Source organism: Tyto alba, unplaced genomic scaffold (assembly GCF_018691265.1).
Source record: "Tyto alba isolate M040663 unplaced genomic scaffold, T.alba_DEE_v4.0 Super-Scaffold_34, whole genome shotgun sequence".
In the NCBI taxonomy this organism is placed as follows: Eukaryota; Metazoa; Chordata; class Aves; order Strigiformes; family Tytonidae; genus Tyto; species Tyto alba.
In genome coordinates, this window is record NW_024881309.1 from 2,672,539 (window position 1) to 2,696,929 (window position 24,391).

A 24,391-nucleotide genomic window follows, 5' to 3' on the forward strand; every position below is an offset into this window, starting at 1 on the left:
TTCCCATAAATAAGGACCTCTGGCAATGATTTTATGCTTGTCAGGTTCTATATTCTGTATAGAGATGTCAAGCACTGTTTTAACTCAACTTGGAAGCAACTTCAAATGCCTGCTGTCAGCAAAAGTTGAGACCAAAAAAAACTTTAAAACAAATCAAAATAAGAAAAGAGATAGGGAGCTCCATTCAGTATAATCCTACTGCTATTTCTATTAATATTTCTTACCTAAATTAAGTGAATCAGTCAAGGGAAACCTCATCTGTAACTAGTGCATATATAAGTAAACTTAATCGTGCAAGATGCCAATGACTTACAGGACTATTATTTTCGCTGCTACTTGCTGCCACCTAACTCCATGATCAAATTCTCCAAAAGACTGCTTTCCTGTACCTAGCAACATGCCTCTATGACTCTTAAAAAGGGTAAGTAATTATGCTAGTGCTGATGCAAAACAAATCCATTTTCATAAAGCCACTTCCTATCCCAGTCAGAATTAGAAAATTCAGAGAGATATGGACAGTGTTATTTATGAACCTGGAAATCTTTTCCGTGCAAATTTCTAACACATACTGAAACAGAATCAAACCATAATTTTGTTGAAAATTACAATAATGATGATTCTTGGAGTACATTGTGGGGGGGAAAAGCACAGAAAATCATCACCTGCTGTTGCTAGGTGCAAATTTCAAATGCTAGACTTCATTTTCAAAATGGAAGAACCCGGGCACTTTCCCTCCTCTTTCCTTTTTTTACCATTTGGAAACTTTGATTATATTTCTCCTTTTTTGTACTGCCCTGGAGAGAAACTCAGACCAAACTTCTGAACCGAGTTGGTACTTTTAGGGCTTTGGAAAAGCCTTGTCAGAGGAAGGAAAACAAACATATCTAAATCTAGGGGTGTACATTTAAAAAGCATCGATAGTCTAAGATGGCGCAATGAGTCAGGGGAAGCATCTTTATGTGTTGACTATTTTATTTTCTAGAAAAATATGAGGCAGTAGATACTTCACTTAGGACAATACACTGCACATTTTGAGAAGTTGAGCTACAGCTACAGATCAATAATGAGCACGATCAGCTTTGTCTCCTAATGCCACATCAACCACCCCAAGACATAAAGCAGTGAACCTGAAGGCTTTAGTTCATAGACCACATTTACCATTTCTACAACAGCTTTGTGCAGACTGAAGCAGTTACGTGTCTTAAACAGAACCAATCTGATCCTAGTGAAAACAGGTGAAAACACTGCTAGGTTGTGGGTGAGAAAGGATGGGAAAAAGCAGAGCATCCTCCTGCAATCCAGCAGACGTCAGACAGCCCCACATTCTTATTTTTGCACTCTAATGTGGGACGTGTTCATCTCCAAAGTCAGTCCAGGGGATGTGAACCTGCTTCCTCTAGACCCATTCACTTTACGCACCCTAACTGGTAATCATTAAAAAGCTCAGCCTTTCCAAGCCGCCAGCCTGCTGACTCAGTTTGGGAGGGTGGAAATGTGCACAGCTCCCTTTTGCAAGTTCGGTACTTGCTACTTAATATCCGAGCTAAAGCCTCTGCCATTAAATGAATACTACATATACAGATGCACCTACGTATCTTCGTATTTTCTTCTCTTTTTGGGTATTAAGAACATAATTCTGTAGCTAGCAGTGGCTGCAATAAGTTGTTTCTTGCAGCACTGAAGGAGTTTATTTATATGTAATTCTCCATTCTTGGACCCAAAATACCTCTGGAAGAGATAAACAGCTGTATCCTGTAAAATTCATGCAATCCTGTAACTGAAGTACAGCAAATAACACCAAATTATTGGGAGAAACATATCCTTGTTGACAGACAAAGAGTTAAAAGTCTGTATTTGGGCTGCTCCATATGCATCGCATGCCCTCTCTGAATAGGATTACGCTCAAATTCCCCACACTGGTAATTATTATATGTAAATACCCAAAGTCGATTTGCCAACTGCATGGTTGTATTTGACATCTGCATATTTCTTCCATACACCGTAACTCTGCATGCAGACAGCTGCCTGCTTGTATAAATCTGCCATTTGACTTTATGAATCTCATGAGTTGTAGTGTAAGCAGGTCAGGTTTTGTGCAAAAATTTGGGAATTAATGAGACCAAACAGCGCAGGTATTTCTGGATGAACAGTAGAGGCTGGGGCTGGCTGAAGGAGGTGGGGGTATCAATTGTTTGCAGAAATGGTTAGAGGTAAAACCCTAATGATTAAGACAGAACAAGTCCAGCACTATTGCAGTTAACGCTAAATGCTTTAAAAAACCAAACCTTTAATTTTAAAAGAATAGATGCATTTAAAATTCATCTCCAACACTTCACTCTTGTCAAAGCTCCCAGTGTGCCTGAGATTTTGCAGCTACTTTGCAGGCCTACCGGGAACTGCAGGCCACAGGTTAGGGGTATGCAGCTGGTGTAACTTTTCCAAAGCAAAACCGTGAACATTACAGATCCATTAAACATGGAAAGCTGTTTCAGAAATGGACGTCAGTAACTACTTCACTTTGTCTTAAAAAAAGGAAACTTATTATTACAATTGATAATTTAAAGCAAGATTTGAAAAAATGAAATTAGAAAAGAATTTTAACAAAATGCAGTCAATATTTCTGTTTTGTTTTCTTTGATTTTGCTAAGAAATAATTTCACACACAGTTTTGGCAGGAAGTTTCCCCTTAGCTCCACAGTGAGTTGCTTACTTATCACAGATCTTTGAACAAATGAAGTAAAATTTCATATGCCTTAAAAGATCTGCTCTAAAATTTGGAGACATTGGGAAAAGAAAGCAAAAGGGATCCCAACACAAAATGCTTCTCAGCTTGTGTTGAAGTAGTTACTGCAAGAATTGCAAGAGAAGAACTGTATTACTCAGAGATGCTGAACAACAGGATTATGGGAGAAAATAAAATGAAGCAAGGACTCTTACTGATCAAAGGGTTCATTGAAATGGAAGGCATTACAAGATTACTTTCAGTTTCTGAAATCACCAACTATAAACAAGTATCTCAAACAGTGATCTCAGAAGCCATCACAAAGGTGTCTATACTTTTTTATGCATCAAGGCAAGAGAGAGAAAATTAAATAAATTATTTTTAAAAGGATAAAAAAGGGGTAAAATATTACACCCTAGTCCTTGAAGAAATTTCAACCCGCAGGACACTCTTGCTGCCATGAATAAAGGAGGAGACAAGGTCTTAGACAAGGTTTCAAAACCAGTAGGAAGAGAAAGTGGAAAAGAAAAGATTTATATGTTTCATCCCAATAGCAAGTAGGATTCTGTTTGCCAAGGTTAGCTGACACAAGCACAAAAATGTAATAGCTATAAATTTGTCTCCAACAAGATCTATTGTCACTGTGAGATGATGGAACCTGTTTTATCATCTGACTTTTAAAATATATACACAGAGCAAGACACGCTATTAACCTATAAAATAATACTGGTTTTGAAATTTTAAGAGGATACACATACCCAGTATGTATTACTTGAAGTAGCAATAAAATGAGTATGTGGTTAACTGCTTCCTCAAAGAAACGTCACTTTCTAGAAAGCGTGCGTGAAAGACTTCAGGCCATCTTATTCATGCAAACAATCCCACATAAATCAGCAGTAAAAAGAAAATAAAATATAAACGCTTTCACAAAACACTAATTCTCCTGAAAGCACAAAACTGAAACCGCTATAGGAACAGGGACCTCTCTACTGAAATCTGTTTTCTTAGGGCAAAATGTTGGCTAGGAGAGGATGGCAGACAAACTTACATCAGTATAAATAACCATCAACATTTCTTGAGCTAAGTAAATGTAAGCAAACAGCGGCTTTAAAAAGCTGGAAGCTTCTTGTAGAGATTTGGTGAACCTGCATTAGTTGACCACTTTTCATGTTGTAGCTGTTAATGAAGCCTAAGTGATATTCCTTGTTTCCAAATTCCCCAGGGCAAGCAGAAGGAACGATCCCCGCTCCTCTTCCCTCGCGACGGAGCACGGTGCAGTGCCCGCACTCCCGCACGGCGTGAGCAGTTCAGACCCCCCAGCTGCACCTGCCCCACTCGGGCCGGCTCTGCTCTGTCTCTCCCCGCTGATCATTGGCTTTTTTTTTTCTCCTAGAAATATTACAGCGAGGTGGGGAAAGTCCAAAACTGAGAGAAGCCATGACATATTGTCACGTGAAATAAGCCCCTCGTTCTGGGCTACAAATGCTTATTAAACCCGCACGACTGAATCTAGTCAGCAGATTTCTAGCAAATATCCTACAATATATTAAAATCAAAAAGGTGGAGATTTTTCTATTAAAAGTTGGATAGAAGAATTCTCTAGAGCCTGATGTGTTTTAGGAGTTCTCAGGTCATCTGGAAGAAATCAGGACCTCTGTAGATGATCATGTCTATTTGTTTGACATTTTAAAACCTCTTAAGAGGACACTGCTTTTTACTGAAAGTGGTCCCTACAGGAATATTTTTTTAATGTACAGTGCTGAAAATACCCAAATGTGAAGAGTTACTCTTATTTATCATAGTCTACCAAAAGATGTGCAATAGAGAGCAAGATAATTCCATCAGAAGGTTTGAAAAAGCTGAATTTGAAAGAAATAGACTCACAGCTAAAGAAGGTGATATCCTAGATAAGCAATAAACTTGAATATTGCTCCAAGCATTTAGAAACTTAGCTTGTTCACAGCAAACTACCATCCTAAAATAACGCTGGAAAAGAAACTATGTTAACAACTTATTTCTCTAGTGTTGAAAAGGCAGATTAACCTCAACTTCTGAATTCACACAAACTGTGAGACAGAGCTAGAATGGGTGGACACGTTGTTATTATTGCAAGCACTGACATTAATGATCAAGCTAGGAAAAAATGATAGCAGGTATTTCTTTGAAACATTCCTAACCAAACAGTCCTTTAAATAGAACTGTAAATGTTCTTATAACCATGTTGGTAATATAAATGCAAGCTCCTACAGTCCTGACTGGCACTCTGGGATTTCTACTATGAAAAATCTCAGTATAGTGGGTATCTAAAACAATTGTACAAGTTTCATGACTGCATTTTCCTAACCTCAAAAAAAACCTCCATAGCTTTTTCTATAATCACTATTATTTGCTGCACGGGCAATGATTTCACAATCACCTAGAGCAGCATTTAACAGTCAGACATTTGACAGGCTTTGCTTTTTACTTTGAGGTCTGGTATGCAGCCCTTTGAAATAAATGGTCTTCTGGATGAGATTTTATCTGCCACATAGGATTCTTCCCAATGGCACTGGCTGTTCATATGCAGGAAAAATATGGGACTCAACAGCTTTTCCCTCTTTTCGCTCTTTAGGAGTTTTCATGCCAATTGTAAAATGAGTCTAAAGCAAAGTTTTTCCTTAAGCATAAACAAATGAAAAACGCACCTGAATAAGAAAATATAAATAAGGCTCTTTTGAAATCCCTTTGCAGCGAAGGGTTTCTTCCAGTAATCACACAGGATTTAAAGCAAATCCCTTCTAAGAATAAAGTCTGTGAAGATCAGAAACATGTTCCAGTGCTACAAGCGTTGCAGGTTGTAGAAGCTGGAAGAAGATCCATCAGCATGTCAAAATCTGTGTGCATGTCGGAGGAGCCGTGGCCAAAGCTCGGAGGCGTAAGATGCGCAGGCGCTGAGCATCATGTGCAGCTTCCTGCAGGGGAGGAACGCAGCGGGCACACTGGAAGGCATTCCTGGAAAGAAGACCCTCAAAAAGTCAAATCTCTAGACTGAATCAGCAATAACATGCAAAGTGCCATCAAGACAGCAGGCAGTAAAGCTTAAACTTCCTTCCTCCCCGGGAGTTGTGCCAACACTTGCCAGTTTAAGTAACATTTTCTGCGAGGGAGGAGACAGCTGCAGGACCGGGGCGAGGCCTCAGAGGGCCAGGATCCACGTCTCTGGCTGCTGATTCACGCTCGGCAAATCAACAGCGCACCTTGGCTGGCACCTGCTGCCTTCCCCAAACGCCCTTACTGCCATTTGCCTTCATGGGACTTTGCACGCCGATCCCCACGATCCTCTGAAATATTACCTGTAAAGCTGTCTTTTAAAGGGTAGTTGTGCAAGAACCGTAACAACTTCCTTCTCTGTTCCAAAGGATTACACAGGAGAGTCGCATTACAGCCGCAAAGAAGTACACCTCTGGATCAGAATGATTCATTCCACAAATTATCCCTCATATAAAAACTAGCTAAGTAAAGGAAGCAAAAATATATCCCAGTTGGAGAATTTGAGCCAAAATGTATGCTGAGCCTTTCAGTTGATGCAAATTAAACAAACACTTGCAGGTATCATTACCCAAATCCATCCCTGGTGCGAGCACTACTGACTTCAGCGGGCGAGCTGGTGGAAAGTGCGGTATCCACTGGCACGTGAATCGGGAAAGGAAGCAGCATTACAGGAACAGGTTTCCTGCTGTATTTCTCCTAATACATACATCTCAGGACAAATCTTTACATGCCACTGAATCTGTGCTCTCTCTGCTTCAGCTGCAAATACTTTTCTATGGATTGCTCTCTACAGGACCTGTGCTGAGAACTCAGGTGCACTTTGCATTAGCCACCCATGAGCCATGGGACTTTCTGGAAGCCACCAGTTCCAAAAATCTGGCAATTGTCAAGAGCACTGGATGCCTTCAATCCCGTAAGAGCTCCCTCCTCTCCACCTCCTTCCTTCTGCGTTCAGCTTTATATATAGACTACAATGAATTATTGGAGACACATGCTGGAGGCATGGTTGAGCAGCCACGCACATAAAACAGAATACAGCAAGAGGGAGCCTACAAGCTGTGTGAGTAGAGGTCAGGGGCATTCAGACAAGAATAGAAAGAATGTCCCAAGGGGCAGCTTCCCTGAAAATGGCATTATTTTGTTACTAATATGCCTACTACATACACTAATCCAGAAATACATAAGTAAATAAGAATCATGCGGGAATAAGAAACCATAAGGGAGAAGATTTTCTATTCTGTTGGGACCATATTAGCTCATTCCATCAGCCAAGACCCTCAAGAGCAGTATTTTACTTTGCATGAGCTCAGAAAAATATCTTTACACTATATTCCTGAGACAGGTCCACAGCCTCTTTTACTGAGGGAGTCAGATATGTAAAAAGCAGCTGAATTTTCAGAGCAGCTCTAATGTAGGCAATTTTACACAGAATTAGGTATCTCATTAGTAGAGGAAATGGCATGCATACCCAAATAAAGGGACAGACCATGACTTTGAATTAAATCCTGATTAAGAGGGAGCATGAATTTGAGCTAACACCGAGTTTGCTTAGGAAGCTGCAATCTTCCCTATGAGGGTTTCTGTAACTCCTGCCCACTAAGGGCCGTCAAGGAAACCACAGCCCTTTCCAACTGCTGCTTTCTTCCTCAGAAAAGAAGGTTTAATCCTGACTCCTTGGCATTTAGAAATTTCTTCTTTCTCACATTAGCTGACCCACACACAGGACTATCGTATTCTCCATAAATACCTTAGCTTGCTCAATGATCAACAAGGGACATTTTTCATATTTCTCTCTAAACAGTATTTAGGGAAGATCTAATCTTAGCTTTGAACATGGATTCACTGTGCAGTTTAGGTCAAGCTGCTTCAGTTCTCTGCCTCAATTCCCCACCATTGAAGTGATGATGATGACAGTTCTTATCATTGCTTAAACCTTAGTCCCAAGTAACACTGTCAGTATAAATGTACAGCACATGGGGAATTAAATGTACTGAGCCGTGGATAGAAACAAACCACAAGCTGTTTTATCATCCTACAAAACACTCAACAAATGAAATATTTTCTCTGCTAAATCTGGATAAAAATACAAAATCTCAAATTTCTTCTAATTTTAGTTGTATAAAAGAAGGAGGAATTTCATCCAGGTTACTTATTCATTGGCCTACAGAATCGGTTAAAAAAAAAAAAAAAAAAGTAAAGAAATAGGCACTTCACAGGCTGATTCATCCCACTCTAATACAGGTCAGATAAATTGCTTTTATACTTTAGTGTAAATGGAGCCATAAGAACACTCAAAGAACGGGCCTTTAAACTTGCCTACTCACATCATATTAACAACGATGAATTTCATTCTAACTGAAAATCCAGACAAGCTTTAATTTGGGATGAACCTTTGACTGTCAATTAAATTTTTCCAAGCCATTCACTTCGTTTTGAGGTATTGGTATTCCCGACCAGCTCTAATGATAAAGCATAAACTGCAGATTTGTTTCCTTTTCAGTTGCATTTTTTCCATAACTTATTTCATTAAGCATAACAGAAACTTCCAATAAAAAATAAAAACAGATTCTGTTCAAGGTAGCATCCCAAAACCACAAGCTTTTGCAAAAACCAAACAAAGAGTCCACAAAGACAACTAGTATCTCATTATTTATGTTGTCCGTTCTGTTCTACAACTTAACATGCTCAGTTGGCAGAGCACTTTTACCCTAATGAATAATTTGGAGCATTTAAAACACCTCCCCTTATGATCAACTCAAAAGTACTGTGTGGCCTTGTATTTTCTGTTGGCTGTCCCACACAACAGTGAAATCAGTATCCAGCAGAGCTGGCAGAGACACCAGTTTTTAAGCACTATATTTTAGTAAAAATTTAATGATTACACAAACACAAGTAAAATTTAGTTACATGCTTATAACTCAATACAGAAAAAAACCCATCTCTCTAACACTACTTCAAATTAATAACTGGCAAAACTGCTAGAAGGAAAGGAATTTTCTTGAAAGTATTTGCTATAAAGCAAACAATGCAGCTATTAAACCATCACAGTCATCTGAATTATAATTGGATCAAACGCTTCTGCCATGTTTTTATTGTTCATAGGGCTCGGAAAAAGTTGCTTTTGCTTCCATTAATAACACTCTATTTAATACTTGCTGATTTATGTTCAACTCTGCTTGTATTTCCATTCTACTCTTGGGGGCAAAGGGAAGTGCTAGACTCTAAAATAAAATCCTCTTGAGATTTGCCCTCTAACTTCTAGTGAGTTTTTATCCTCTTCATGTTTCAGACTCGTTTCTAACGTGAGCCAAGTAAACGACTCCAAAAGGCAAAGGTCACCCAGTATGGCTACTGCTCGAGTGGATAATAGGAAGGAGAGCCCATTACACTAGTTATTTTTCCATTAGACGCCACTGAACAAATACTGCTCTCATAAGTGGAGTCTTGGCTTGATTCTCCTTTGTAATTAGAGTGGTTCTCCAGTTCACAGTCCTATAAAACCTATCCCCATGTACTCGAACGCATTTTACCCAGCCTGGGGAGACTGAAAGAGTTGAAGTATCAGGCTTGATAATTCAGATCAGAATTCTTATGGTTGGGAAGGACACAACCTAGTCAGGGTATCACAGAAGCCTGTGTCATGAAGAGTGCAGGTGGCAAATGGAAAAAATTTGTTCGCTCTTTCTCACAGTACTAAAAATAAGAAGGGTCTAATAAACTTCAGAGGTAGAAAAGCTAGAGCATACAAACAGAATTTCAACATTCAGAATAATTAAACTGTGCAGCTCATTTCCACGGGATATAATGGAGGCAAATTTCAGAAGAGACTGGCATTCAAGATTATATCAATTAATCCCTTTTTGTTTGATCAGTAAGTCAAAATATACTCCCCAATTGTCAACTTAACCTCTATTTTTTTCAGAACAGTATAAATACTGGAAGGGGGGGAGGGGGAATGGTGTATGTTAAATGAAATGGTTTAGGTTTTTTCACTGCTAATCTCTTAAAAAAAAAAAAATGTATTTTTGCAGTTTCCAGCATGCAGAGGCAGTAAGAGCATTACAGAATTAAGATATTAAGTTGATATATTTTGATTTCTCCCAAACATTTTTAATTTCTTTTAAAAGTATCTCAACAAAATTAATAAATTCTTTTGCTGATCTGTTAAACAGCCCTTTCTGTGCATAAACAATATAACTGAAGCGTGCTATTCACCTCTATATACCACATATGAAACATTGTTAATGAACTATTTCTCAGAACAACATGCCTACTCCCCACCCCCACTTAGAATCAAATTTCAAACATGCAAATTTGCCTTGGGTGGATCTGCTGTCACCTTCAGCGGTGGCATAGTAAGGATGCTTGGATCCATGAGGATACATTGTTAGTGGATGAAAATGGGAATAATCTGATATAGAAAACTTGGAAGCTTTTCCATTAACCCATTTAGACCAAGCCACTAGATCTCTCCTGCACATCTTACCATGATTATTATTAAAGCAGTGTGAGATTCTTGGACTTGAAGGACATTTTGGCAGCAAGTCACAGAGTTCCCGTGTTATGCAACAACAGCTCTGAACTGAATAAGCAAGAATAAACACAAACCCAAGACCTGTTCCATAAGGTCTGAATTGATTTAGGATGATTCTACTACATCACAATGACAGCAAGGCATTTCTGAAAACTTTGCTTCCTGTGTTTTAGAAGATCCTGCACTTCGAATAAGGCCGTAAAAAAAACAGGATGGCCTTTACATCTCTTTACACACTATCACCCGATTGTAAGATGAGCTTATTAAATATTGAAATCCCCAAGTCTTGCCTGAAGCCCATAATTATATATTGCAAGCCAGGAATTTTAAGTTCTACATACTAATTTCCACAGCAGTACTTTCCTAGCCATCCCCTTCTCCTCCTCCCCTCCGTTTCAGGGAAAAGGACCACCACTCCTGTGGACAAAACCTTCATCTCAAATGAAACTACCAAGTACTAGGAAGACTGGATTTCTCTTACCAGTGTAAAAATACTGGCTCTTGTAGGTGTCAAAATAAAGGAAGACACCTCAGTGCTGACTAGCTGCCTTTACTTAAGAAATGCTGTTGTTTGAAAGGATATTGCTCTTTAAAGACCTACCTAAGCACGGAACGCATGGAATATGCAGATCAGCAAGTCTTGACATTTTATTTTTTTGTCTCAGGAACATAATTTACACTAGAGCAAAGTTGCAGCCCAAGCTGAGCATGCACCTACCCAAGACTCCTGTTCTCCAGATGCAATGAGATGGTTGCGACAGGTTCTGGAGATACCAACCCGCCAGCAGCTACACAGGCTCTGGCACTCTGCATCTCCAAACTCATGCTGGTACACACTGCAAACATCAATGCACTTCACAGAAAATGTTTTAGAGCTACGTTCCCTGATCTCCCTCCATACACTGTCCCTTTTTCAGTATTCAGAAAACATTTTATCTACTAAAAGCAAAGATATACAAAACCAGTAATAAAATCATGCCCTAGTTCTATCAAGCTTTCCAAATCCCAGCCAGTCAATGCAAATGAGGCTTTTTGCCTAAGATAGGTAAGTCAGTCCTAAAAAAACAACAAAAAAAAAAGGCAGAAAATGTATTGGAGAACATATAGAACCGACCCTCATAAAAGATGATATTTTAATTGAAAGTGGCACAATGACACAAAAATCCTACAAGAGCCTATAGACAGAAATAAAAGTCCTACAGGATTAGCATGCCCTTTAACAGTTGTTGCTTTAGGACTTCTCTGCTTTGAGAAATTAGTGCTCAGCCAACTAAAGCATGTATTTGGAATTTCCTACATCAATAATCTGAAGCAACCCTGTGCTAGACAGCTTTCTTCAACAATAAAGTAAAATCAGTAGGTAAAATGAGCATGTACGTGACACAGATCAAAGTGGCCACTGTACAGTGTAGCACAGTTAATATCAAATATCAAAGCTACATAGAACAACTGTAGGCAAAACCTTCGAAGTAAACCGTGTCATATAGAGATGCTTTTGATGTGCATGAAAAGCAACCATGTGAGAGGTTATCGCTGAATTCATAGAGCACATTCCTTCATGCTAACACCGTGTAAAAAACTCCAACATGCTTTAAATGCCACACGAGAACTAATGTTTTTGTTCTAATACAGCAAGAGTTACTGGCATCTTTGAAAGACATGAAAAGACCCCAAGACACAGGAACACAAATTGTAGTCACCTCAAGCTGCCAGTCCATGAGCTGGAGAAGAAAATGGAGGAATAAAGCACGAGAGGCCGAGCGCGCAGCGTGAGGTCAGCAGATGAAATACGAAGGTTGAGACCCACAATAGCTGTGTGTCAGGCCCATCATGGTGATAGTCAATCTGTGGGTCTGAGACCAGGGGCTGGCATAAAGTGATTTATTTTAACTGAACAAAGTGTCTTGCCCCCTGAGGTCCAAACATAAATACGGCCAAGCTTCTTTCAGCCAGAATCCCCCTAACAGCCATATAAATCGTGCCTCGTTTTAGAAAGGTATTTTCAAGGGGAGAAACGAATGAAACAAATATTTTAAGACTCCTCTCAACTGCAAGTACATTTCCATGTTTTACTTCCATGACAAAACACTGCCAGGCTCATGCCCCAACTCTACACGAAGCAAACTTCTTAATTTCATGTAGTTAATTCAACACTGAAACCGTTACTGTAAACTCACAGAAGGGAATTGCCCTGTTCCCTGCCAGTTTCTGAGGATCATCTTCTCAAACAGGAAGAAAGAATGACTTTTTTTTTAAGGATGTTTAAAGCAACAAAGCAACATTCAATACTTTAATCCAACGCTTTCCTATGCTTGCAGTTCTTGCATGAATCCTTGGCATACAACAGTCTTACTAAAGACAATAGATAGCAAGAAAATTACACAGTACTTTGGAGCTGCACTGTAGTCCATCAGAAGTGAACAAACAAGATATGATTATAATTTTTGAATCACATCACCGGGTATCTTTTATCTACTTCTGACCTATTACAAGAGCGTCAAAGAGTAGCATAGGAGTGATGCTGAGGATGTAGATTAACGAATACTGGAAAATATTCTTATAGTGACATGCACAGTCTAAGAACTTCAGCAGAACTGAAAATAGAAAGGATATTAAAACAGGAAGGAAAAGTGCAAAGTATGTCTGTGACAATGTCCTGCAAAGCCGAGAATGCAGTTTGGTATGTAGGTAAGACAACAGATTTTATTTCCTGGAAAAGTAGGCCTCCTTCAAAGCACAACACTCTGCAGCACCATGACAAGACATTGTGTCTGTACTGATGTTGGAAGGACTTGCCCCTGAAGAAGCAGCCGATAGCACTTGCAGTAGAAGCATGCTGGCATTTTCCCCTAAGTGTTCCATTCCACCCAATTTACTCATTTCATATGTGGAACCTCAGAAAATCACCTCCGGATAAGCATGACAGCAGCCTCAGCTCCACACCAAATTCCTACTTATTAACTTCTTACCAGATCAAAAGAGTAAGTTCACAAATATAAACTGGGCTTGATTCTTCTGATTTTCAGATGAGGGAATCAAAAAGAAACAAAAAACCCCAAACCATACAACCCAAACCACAAACCTTAAGCCAAAATCAATTCACCTAATGCAAAGAGTGGAAATGTACAGGTATAGGAGGTATTTATGTTTCCAGAGCTACAAATACCATGCTGCAAGCAACAGTAATATTCCTATTATGAAAGACAGCCATGAATTAACTCGAAGCAAAAGGAAAGATAAAGATGATCTTTTTAAGGAGGAATATGTGAACAGTACCTTTGAGCTTTTGTTCTGTCAGCTTAGTCTTACTGTTAGAGACTAAAGCAAATAGAAGCTGTTTTTTAAAAAAAAAAAAAAAAAAAAAAAAAAAGATGGCCAATCCGTCTGCTGGTGTAAAGTGATGTTGCTTCGGTGTCTTTAGAGCTCTAACATTTTACACCCTCAAGGACCCAGGTTCACGCTGTGGATGCTCTATATACAGATTATGTATCTCTAAATCACTGACTTCAACATACTTCATTATGCAGAAAACTGTTTAATATTACTGTTTTCCAATTTGTTTTTTTCATAAGGACAATAGCTAATAAGCACCCTGATGGATAACAACCTCAAAGTGTCTCATGTATTCTTTTCGGAGTGAAAGCTAAAAGGCCTAATTCTAAGCAAACGGATGTATTGTTAGAGCTTGACTCTCCCAACCATTTGCATCAGGATCAACCACTAGTAAATCCAGCAAATCCAGTGCAATTTTCCATACCTAAATTGCAGGCTTGTAGAGAGAGCACAATAAACAGCTTGCTTATGCCCCATGCAAACAGTTAAACTAACATTATTCTGAGTATGCCTTTTAATATAATTACCCAGCTTTTTGCACTGAATGGAGCTAAGAAAAGGCTAGATACAGAATGTGCAGCTGCACACCTGTGCAAAGCAGAAAGCTGCTTCTTATATCAGCATTCAGCTTATCTCTGTTCGATGTGAGAGCAAGTGGGTTTAGTCATCTGCTCCCACCACCCCCAGACAGAGGCGTTCGGGCTGTAAACAGCAGATGGGTACTAACTTGCCCCTGTGCTAACGGCACAGCTTCACTCCTCCTGTTACACTGCATTCCCAGCTTTTTGGTAGGAAGGAACAAACTTGAATTCCTACTACTGCACGATGCAGGTGGGCTCACGGGCCACTCCGTGCTGCTGGAGGACTTCACGAGTCTGGCTGAAACTCCCAACACGTACCCCGTCCTGGTCTGCAGCTGAGTTTCATAAGTGACTCCAAGCAAAGAGGGCAGGCTCACTGCCTGTCATAAAGCAGTCACGGTGCTGTGGCAAAAGGCAGCAAGCTATGTAATAATATCACGTAACTTCAAAGCAGATATACAAACCGCAGGACAGAGAACATTTAATGCTAAAACCTGTTCTCCTGGCCTGGGATTTTATACACCATGTTGTCTATGCTATTTTCACCAAAAAGAAAAAAACCCTCCTTGTTCTGGAGGGAAGCAAGAATTTATGGCTTCCATTTACTGCTCTAAACTGTAAGAGTGAGAGACAAACCAGCTCGACTTCCCCATTCCCCACCTGCTTGTTTCCTGCAGGCAGGCAGCCGATACCAGCAGCTTGTAAGCCAGAACTTATGGTGTAGTATCTTATCAAGAACCACACAAGAAGATCTTAACACCTCTCTCGCTCCAAGAAAGGGACAAATAGTCAATAGTGCAGCCTAACCTCTCACATTTTGTTGGAATTATTCCTCTTCAATTTTTCTTTGTGCTGTTTTATCCCCTACTGAAAGTTATATCCCCTTAGAGCACCCTAAACCACCCTTTCCCTGCGGGTACTCATAGCTTTCAACTGCTCTCAGATAACTTTTATAGTCCAATTTTAAAAATTGTTTAGTCAAGCCATTCATACTTTGTCACTTTAATCTCTCCTTATAAATCAAACCCTTGATCTTCTTCATCACGTTTCCTGTCCTTCCATAGCAGCCTATTCCTTCTTAGTTTCTCTTCACTTCAGTAAGCTGATAAAAGACAACAGAAAAAATTTGGATGTGTCCTACATTTTGCAAATTGCAGTACAAGCTTTGTCATATTATTGTGACCTGTTATGTTGTTTACTCTGCCTGTTCACTGCATTCTTTTGCTTAAAATCTCTCTAACCTTCCAGTAGAGAAAGGATGACCAGATAATCAAAATACTGAATCCTAAAAAGGTCAGTATAATACTATACAATACCTGAACTCCTACAATGTATTAGGTATCAAAATGATTTTATCTCACACTTCTGAGAAGAGAGCAAGAGAAAAAGAGCAAAGGATGAAGCATCAATCCAGTCAAGTGTCAAAGACTGCAATGAAAGAAGAGAAAGACATATACTGAACTATGCATCATTTTTTTTTTATTATTTGTTTTTTCTTAAGGAAATGGATTTCCCCTTATCTGCTCCGAGCTAAATATTCAGCATAAAGGAGCCTTTCAAAAAGATCCTAAATAGGGAGGAAAGTCTGGCCTGGAATAGAATGAGTTGGAAGACTCTGCTACAAATAACTGAAGTATTTACTCCAACCATCGCATCGTTAAGATCCTATTAATGCTAATGCTGTTTATATGATGATAGTACATACATCAAAATAGGAAGAAATGACCTTTCTCACAGAAGTTTTCAGTTCCAATATATAGGACAATGATGGAAGATACTTTGTTATTCCTGCTTAGGAACAAGGACTGTGAAGTTCCTGTATGGACTATGAACAAAGACTATGAAGAGCTGTAACAGCACATATACAGTACTGCATTTGAATTAATATCTGAATAAAAAAAAAAAGTAAAATCAGCTTTTCTAGAAATCAGTCAGCATTGGGATATTGCTTAATGTTGGATAATGTAACACCATGTCTTTGTGTAAAACAGTGGCAAAACTGAAGTTCCCCAGGAAAAGTATATCTAACATCTCTTTTCTATTTTTTTTTTTAAAGGAATAAAAGTTACAGCACTTTCAAAATTTAAAAAAAAAAAAAAAATCTGTTTTGCCACTTCAAACTGTTACAAAAGCATTGAAATGTATAAACATCAAAACAGAAAATCTCAAAACATTTCAGAGTGTTGTGATTACAGCTTTTTGTTACGTCATATTTTTGTTCCAGAGAAAAGAAAATAATTTTTTTTAGCTGTTGAAACACACACAAAAAGTCAATTTTTAAGTTGTTTACAGAAGAGAATTTATCCACGGCTTTTTGGACAATGACAAGTTCTAAGTGAAAAGAAATGAATGGTTCATTCAATAGAATAGATTCTGGTTTATCTGTCCTGCCTCAAGGGAGGTATAACGGCACATGCGTTACACACACATTTCTTCTCAAAGCCCTGCCCCTTGTTTACATTGTTTCAAAGGTCAAAAATTACACAAACACTAAGTTTTACTACATTTGTGTGGGTTGGCAAGGTAAGTGACAGCTATCAGGCTGCAAGGGAACTGTTGAATGAGGATGAATTTAGTCCTTTGGCTCTACATCTGTTACAGACTGAAAGCTTTGAACTGGAAGATGGAAAAGCAGTGGCAGCAAACCAGGACTTCCTTCATCGATTAAATTCATTTTTCATAGTAGGGTAATGAATATCCAAGGGTGTGTTTAATGCCAAGCATAGGAAATAAAGTGGAGCAAACTTACACTTGAGAATGAGGATCTGGAGAAGCCTCCTGCAAGCTGGAGAGATTGCTTTTTTCTTGCCCAACAATCCATCCTTCACACAAGAATGCATCTATTTCTGTAAAAAAAAGAGACCACTACATTACAATACGAACAAAGGACAGACCTGTCTGAAGTCTGGATCTTTAACATTCAGTCTCGAATTTTATCTGCTCTTTTCAAACATGTCAGCGAAGGCTAATACAGCCATCACTTAAAATGTGGGTTATGGAATAAAAAAAGGAGCGCTCCGTGCTAAGAACTGACTCAGTTCCCTTAAGCGATCACAAGTCAGGTGCTAGTTTTCATTTCATACAAATACCAAGCAGCAAAACACAACTTGGATGTATCAGCTGGGGTTTGCAGTGTTGTACAGCCCTGTTTATAGGGGTTAGTCCCGGTGTAGTAATTCCTGCCCCTCAGGAGCTGCTCTGAAACAGCACCACAGGAACGGGACGGTATTGTTTACGGACCCAACTTAGTTGTTGCTTGATAAGCTTGGTATTTCTCTATTCCCAGTTCTCAGAGTGTGTCACAGCTTGCATGTAGATGTGCTGTGAGATCCTTGAAAAGTGCCAGCCTAAGATGACTCACTAAGTGCTACACAGGATGTTGTTAGACTTCTCTAAACGGGGAAACTTTCCCTTCTCCCAGTAACGTTGATATCAACGCTGAGCAAATAGAAAGTCAGCACAGAAAACGATGTATTCAGCACTTTTTCTGCACTTGAGAAGCTGAAGACTTTTTAGAGTTTTACTCATCATTCAAAGTGATTCACCAGAGATCTTTTACAATTATTTTTAGGCCCAAAATCAACAACATGTGAGCGGTTACTCAGAGCATCATGGAAATTATTTATGTTTACAATTTGCGAGCACCAGGATGACAGGATGTAACAAAAAGGAAATTTCAGCTCCATCTATATTCTGCCACGTACATCCTATTTAACCATGGGCAAGCTGCAATCTTCCCTAAGCTTCTCTTCCTTCTCTATACATTGCTTTGGGCCAAACTCCCTCTGGAAAACTGACTGCAGAATTTCTTTTCTCTTTAAGGGTGTATGTAAAAAACACCTCACTTAGGAGACTATCAAGAAACTTCAAGATCTGAGGGACTGACCCGTTATCCTTTGTAAGGTAACACACCTCATTTACTACATTAAAGCAAATAAAAAAGGATTTAAGCCAGATAATGCTGTCATCCTAGTGGATATCTGACAGAACAATTACCAGGTGAAACAAGCACTTCCAATATTCAGAAATGTCAACATAGCACGTGAGATGATTGCTACCTAAGTGAATATGGAATAAGACAGACTACCATATGCTTTATTCCTCTCGTGTGTCTGTCTTAAGTTGGAAGAATACGCTTGAATGTCTTTTTCCTGACTCAAAGCCAAATTACACCACCCAGATCCAGTGTCTACAGAACTACCTAGATTTCCTATAAATTACCATTTTAAAATAATATTTAAAAAGTATTATAGCAATGGGTAGTTATGAAGTTGGCGGGTTTTTTAAGCGTACATATAATCATCAATAAAATGTCTAGCACAAATGGCAACAGTCAACGAAAGGCTAAAGGAAGTGAGGAAGAATATATTCAGATGACCTAAATGGGTCCAACAGAACTGATTTCGGGGGAGTTGCCCCCTCTAGCACTCACACTGGGTAGCACAGCGTAAGGACTGCTCCCCTCTCCGGTTCCTTACTACTCCGTGCCCCCAAACCCAGCCAGCTGACCTAAATCAGGGCCAACACTCTCAGCCTAAGGTCAAGCGGTTCTTGGGACCTTCCCCCAGAGCACTGTGGCAGGCAGCTGAGCCTTTCCTTACGTTCCTCTCTCGTGATCACAGAGCAGTCCTGGATTTTTTTCCTTTCTGAACCTCTGCCAAGATGCAGAGTGCTCTCAGTGAATGCTGGAAACACAAGCACTCCCCGTTTTTTCAGCGATTTCTGCCCGTGTTGCTTTCTAGCGGTTACTTGAGTGGAGCAGGCATCCAGCATTGCCCTGGCTGAGCAAACTAAGGCAAATTAACGCTCTCCTGTCAGCTGAGAAGTGGTCAGTAATCGCAGCATCGCTTCGCCTGGAAACGGTGTGTTCTTTCTCCAAGGCAAAGATTCATCAAGGGGACTGGGAGGGCTGGGAAGCGGAGGGAGAAAGGGAAAAGGGAAGCTGGAGTTGAAAACTGAAACCACTGTGCTGCAATTGAAAAACAAACAAACAAAAAAAATAATGCAGTTTTGTCCCAAAAGCTGGTTCCTCTCTAAATTTTTCTTCATTAGAATATTAAAAAACCACAAAAAGATGACATTATCATGATTGGTGTTTGCCTTTGATGCTACATTTTGCTTAAATCACTTTCCCGTTCAGTTTTCAGATAATGGCTCATTAATAATTTCTTTTTGGAAATCATGGTTAAATAAGAGTGGAAACAGACACAATAAATTTCTAGATAAGTAACTTGAAAAGAGATAATCAATAAAATCCTGGGTGGTAATAATGTTACCATATTAAATTTATGGCATCTGTTTAAACAATACTTTCCTTCCTCCATTATTCTAAATGTTGCTTCAGGAGGTCTTTTTACAGACTATATTTTTTTCTTTTATGGTGGGACTGTAAACAGGCAGTTAAACTAATATTTTGGTACGTTCAGCATGCTGGGCTCCATTTTATGGAGTCTTTCAATAAAAGCTCATTGCAACTTCAAATGCCCTCTTACAGCCTGAAAACTGGAACTGCAGAAATTTCCTTTCTACTATATCCAGGCTCAATGTCGCATAAAGACAGGTGACAGGACCCGTTAGCATACAGGGGAAAAATGGGAAAATGGTCTAAACAATAACCTCAAGCAAAATCCCTATGAGCAAAAGTCATTAGTTTTATGCCCAGGTTGTAGGCCAAAATGAAAAGCAGAGGACAGGGAAGCCTGAGTTTAGATGGAAAATAATAATTAAAAAAAAAAAAAAAAACAAAACAACCGAAAAGAAAACCTGAAGAGTCGTCTTCATTTTCACATATACAAGAGAACCTGCGCTTTGTTCCAGATACAAAGGAAAAAGAAAAGCTGAGAAGAGAAAGTTAAACAGGTATCAGGTTTCCAGGTGTAAGCCTGTCCCTTGCTGCTGGACTCGGGTGCGTTTCTCTCCACCTCACCTCTGGGAACACCCCAGTTTCAGGGAGTGAAGCAGCAGCAAAGCCACAGTCTCAGCCCAAAGCACGATGCCCATTTGTCCCTTTCCATTGCTAACTCGGGCACACGCCGAGTTCAGTGTCGCACAGGACCCAAGGAGCGTGCCCTGACCAAATCCTGACTCTTCCAGCAAAATTTAAACGTGGAGCAGGCCTGAAGTTTGGCTCCCATGGAGTAAGGACGGGGGTTGTGAAGCCCGTGTCGCGGCTGGGGACGCAGCGGAGCTGGCCACGTTGCGAGGCACATCCTGAAGGAAAAGACACAGCCTTAAGGGAACGCTGTGGCAAACCAGAAAACTGGGCAGCTCTCTAGCTGAGCCATTTAACACAGAATTTATTCGTTTCCCACTCCAGAAGTTTCTTTAGGGCTATGTAAACAAACTATTCTGTCATCTGCATCCACTTCCTACTCATTTCCCTATTAAAAAAGATAAACTCTAAAATACATAGATGATGTAGCCATAGGCAGAAATAATTTCCTACACTGATTGCAATTAAACATTAACTTTTTTGTTTCAGATGGTATGCGTAGGGCTTCTTGGGGTACTACTTTGTGCAGGGATCCAATCTTCCCTCTGTGTATAGCTCTTAGCACAAAGAAGCCTTTCTGCATAACTGCAAGTAATAGTAAGAACACAATAGGGATACAGGCAGGAAATGGCTTCGAGCAAGTGCTTTTCACTTAAAAAACAAAACAAAACAAAAAACCAGTACTGAAAACCAGATGATTTCTCCTGAAAGACAGTGGATACAGACTTCTAAACCAGGGAAGCAATACTGCTGTTTTAAAAGATGCCAGTGTCCTGAGCTTTGTTGCCCCCCCCTCCCTCCCCAGGAGCTGCAGCTCTCCAAGCTGCGGCACTCTCCGAAACTCCCTGCTGCTGTCACAGTCTGGGGACAAGTGTGATGATTTGCCATCCAGGCTTAAACTGCCTCCTAAAAAACGAAGAGCCAGGTATTTACGTTCCAAGTACCAGGCTGCTTGTAATCGGAAAAAAAATAAAAGGAAATGGAGGATATTAACTCTCTCGGTTTCTTATTTTTATTGTCTTTATTGATGAGGGGAATTAGTGTTAGGATGGGAACTCTTCCATAAGAGGTCTCTGGATTTCTCTACATGCAGATGTCACGGTCCGCGTTCTGCCCCAGGTGGATGAGTTCTACAGGTTTTAAAGGAAATAAAATAGAAAACAAAACCAAAGGGTTCTTCATAAAATTAATAAGGCTCTGAAGAAATAATTCTAAAATTTTACAAGGAAACAGATCTTTCTGTAGGGAAAAAAAAAAAAAAAAAAAAAATCAACATCTCTTTTCATTGCCTTTAATCAACTCAGGATTAAAATTACTAATCAGCAACATTTCATAAAACATGAAGGAAACTAAACTGCTTGCTTGAGTTACCCTTGGGGAAAAAAGATTCCTCCCCGCAACAGACCTGCCAAAGCCGGGCTGGGCTGCGGCACCTTGCTCGGGACAGAAACCCTCGGCGGGAGAGCGGAGCGGGGCAGCGCCAGGAGCCAGCGCCGGCTCCCGCGGGCGAATCACCGGCCCGACCGGGCAGCTTTCCCCTCCCATCCCCTTCTGTACTGACTAGCTCAGATAATTAGAAAACCTTGTTTCTAGCAGCTGATAGCTTAGGGGGGGGAAAAAAAAAAAAAAAAATCAAACTTTCTTCTTCCAAAATAACTGGGTCTTTCAATATTTTTAACAGAAGTTAACCAAAAAAAAAAGCAGATATTTGGCAGTTTTGAACAAAAAAGTCTCTTTTTAAAAAGTTTTAAATGTTTAAATTAGAACATTTTTCCTTACTTAATACCTTACAGTTTCAGAGTTCCTTTGACATACTACTGCACACAATTAGTTTGAGAGAAAGACTGTCAAGAGAAGATATCATGAGAAAAAAAAAAGGAGAAAAAAATAACTAATAGACTATTCATAAATTTGTAATTTGTTGTGGTTGTTGCAAATCTGAAACAAAAATCAATTTTCTTATTGACAGTCTCCTCTCTCCAAAATGTGTATACTCTGCTTTAGTGTCAATGGTTTGTCTATTGTGGGCTCTTGCATTGATTTTCCTTTTTTTTTGGTAAGGATAAAACCCATTAATTGTGGGAAAACAGCATGAAATATTACATAAAGCAGATAAAATCAGGGCACATTCTGCAGACAAGGTTGGACTTCTGCAGTGTTTCCAAGTAGAACAATTTATGCAACTATCTAAGAGTATTTGAAGATCAAAAAGGATCATTTATACAGTGGCTGGACAGCTCTAATGAATTTGATAATAAGGGTCTTGGGAATTTGCACAGCCACATTTACATTGTAATGGTTACACTGACATTGTATTGGGTGTGAAGGACCTGGTAAAATGATTGATGACAGACCTAACAAACTGGAGAGCTATGCCATGTTTCTGTCAAGCTCGATTTCTGCTAGATAATAGTAACTTTTGACTAATGCCTTTAAGGAAAGAAATTCTATGTATTCATCTCAGTGATTAAAAACACGCAGTTGAGTTTTCATACTACTTTGACTAAAAATATAGTTTTGTGCTTGAAGCCTACTTAGCGATTTGAAATTAAGACGGAAGTTCTGCTCCCTCAGCCTGTTTTCACCTGTAGTTAAGCTTGTGCAAATCCCCACAGGGTTCGGTTACTCAGTGGGCTGCCTTCATCAACCAAGTCCATTTAAGAAGTTCCCATTCTCTCTCCTTTTCTCCCCAGTCTTTCCCGGCAGGCTCTGTGGTGCAGCCCGACGGGCCCACATCCCATATGCATACAGACCTCTCTTGCAGCCTCCACTCATGCTCAAATGTGTTTGAAAAGCCCAGGAATTCTGTTTTCAGTATTTTCTGTATCTGTAGAGAGCTTTTCCTTTCTGAAATAATTCTCTTTTCTTAAAAGGAGTTACAAATAGCAAAGACGCAGATAACTAAATCCCATATTGGATTTGGCTGTGGAGTATCACAAGGCATAAAAGACATCTACATTCCATTCACTACCTCGTTTGTTCTTAAATGAGTCTAGGAGGTTACTTCCCCTATTAACCATAATAAGAAGCAAATATACTAAAAAATGAGTCCTAATCACGCAAATAACATACTAAAAGAAGGCAGGAAGAATAAACAAAGGACAGTGAAACACCTATTCAAGCATTTGTTCCTACACCTGAGCAATTTTTCCATGTTTTGCTTGAGCTAGTAAGCAGTGCTCAGAATTCCACAGTATCATACCCACACGTACACCCTCTCCCCCATTCAAGGTAAGGTATTAACAAATTATAGATTTTTTTTTTTTTTTTTTTTTCTCATGACAATTCTAGTTCTATTTGACCTGGCTACTTCTGGAAGTAACAGACTGAGTAAATCTCAGTTTCTGTCACGTCAGCAAAGCCTGACAGGGTATGAGTAGTTTTGAATATTCTCAATTTGAGCAGCAGGTACAGCAATACACACATCACCACGGAAAGTCATCATCTCATAAGCAAGGCACTATTTCTCCTTGTGTGTCAAAAGGAAGGGAGATGAAACCAGATTAACAGAAGACCTGAAGTATGAGTAAGGGATCCCAGGCATAATATCACAGTAGTTTAAAAAAAAAAAAAAAAAAAAAAAAAAAGTATGCATTTATTCTTAAAATATATTGAACATGGAAACACAAATATTGGCCCATCAGCACATTAGTGGCTGTTGTAATCACAGGTTATACATAACACTAATACATAACACTGCCTACCCACCAAGCACTAACTAAACACGTAACACTATATGATGCTATGAATAATGGGAAAAAATATTACAGGATACAAGACAGACCCGACACCCCAAAAACCCAATTTCTGTATTAATTTCCAGGGCAATTTTGTCCCTCACTTGAACTTGGCAGCTCAGTTCCTGAGTCCCTCAAATAAAATAGAGCCAAAAAAAACCCGTTTGGCAACAAAATGACACTTGACCTTGTCAGCTGGTGTGACACCAGCAACCTTCCCTCGCTTGTCAGCCCCGCAGCTCCGCGAGAAAGACGTGTCAGCATCCCAGGCCCACGTGCCACAGCTCTCGGAAAAATGATTTAGCCACCTGTGACTGGCAAAGATCAATATTACCTTATAAAGAAGACCACCTACAGGTGCCCTCCAGCCAAGTGGAATTAAGGGATGTGCCTTTTTGCAGCGGAGCAAGAACAGAAAGCTCTGCTCAGGAAAGCGACTGAGCTGGTGCTCCATGCCCAGAC

The 24,391-nt window shown here is 39.6% G+C and overlaps 1 protein-coding gene across 5 annotated transcripts in view; it reads right to left on the reverse strand.

Moving 5' to 3' along the window:
• The window catches only part of LRRTM4 (leucine rich repeat transmembrane neuronal 4), a 485,034-nt gene that overhangs the window by 385,468 nt on the left and 75,175 nt on the right, over positions 1–24,391 (reverse strand). For all 5 annotated transcript variants that reach the window (XM_032989994.2, XM_032989993.2, XM_032989992.2 and 2 more), the window contains exon 3: positions 16,950–17,046. The gene's annotated coding sequence lies outside the window, so the exon portion shown is untranslated. The remainder of the gene's footprint in view (positions 1–16,949; positions 17,047–24,391) is intronic.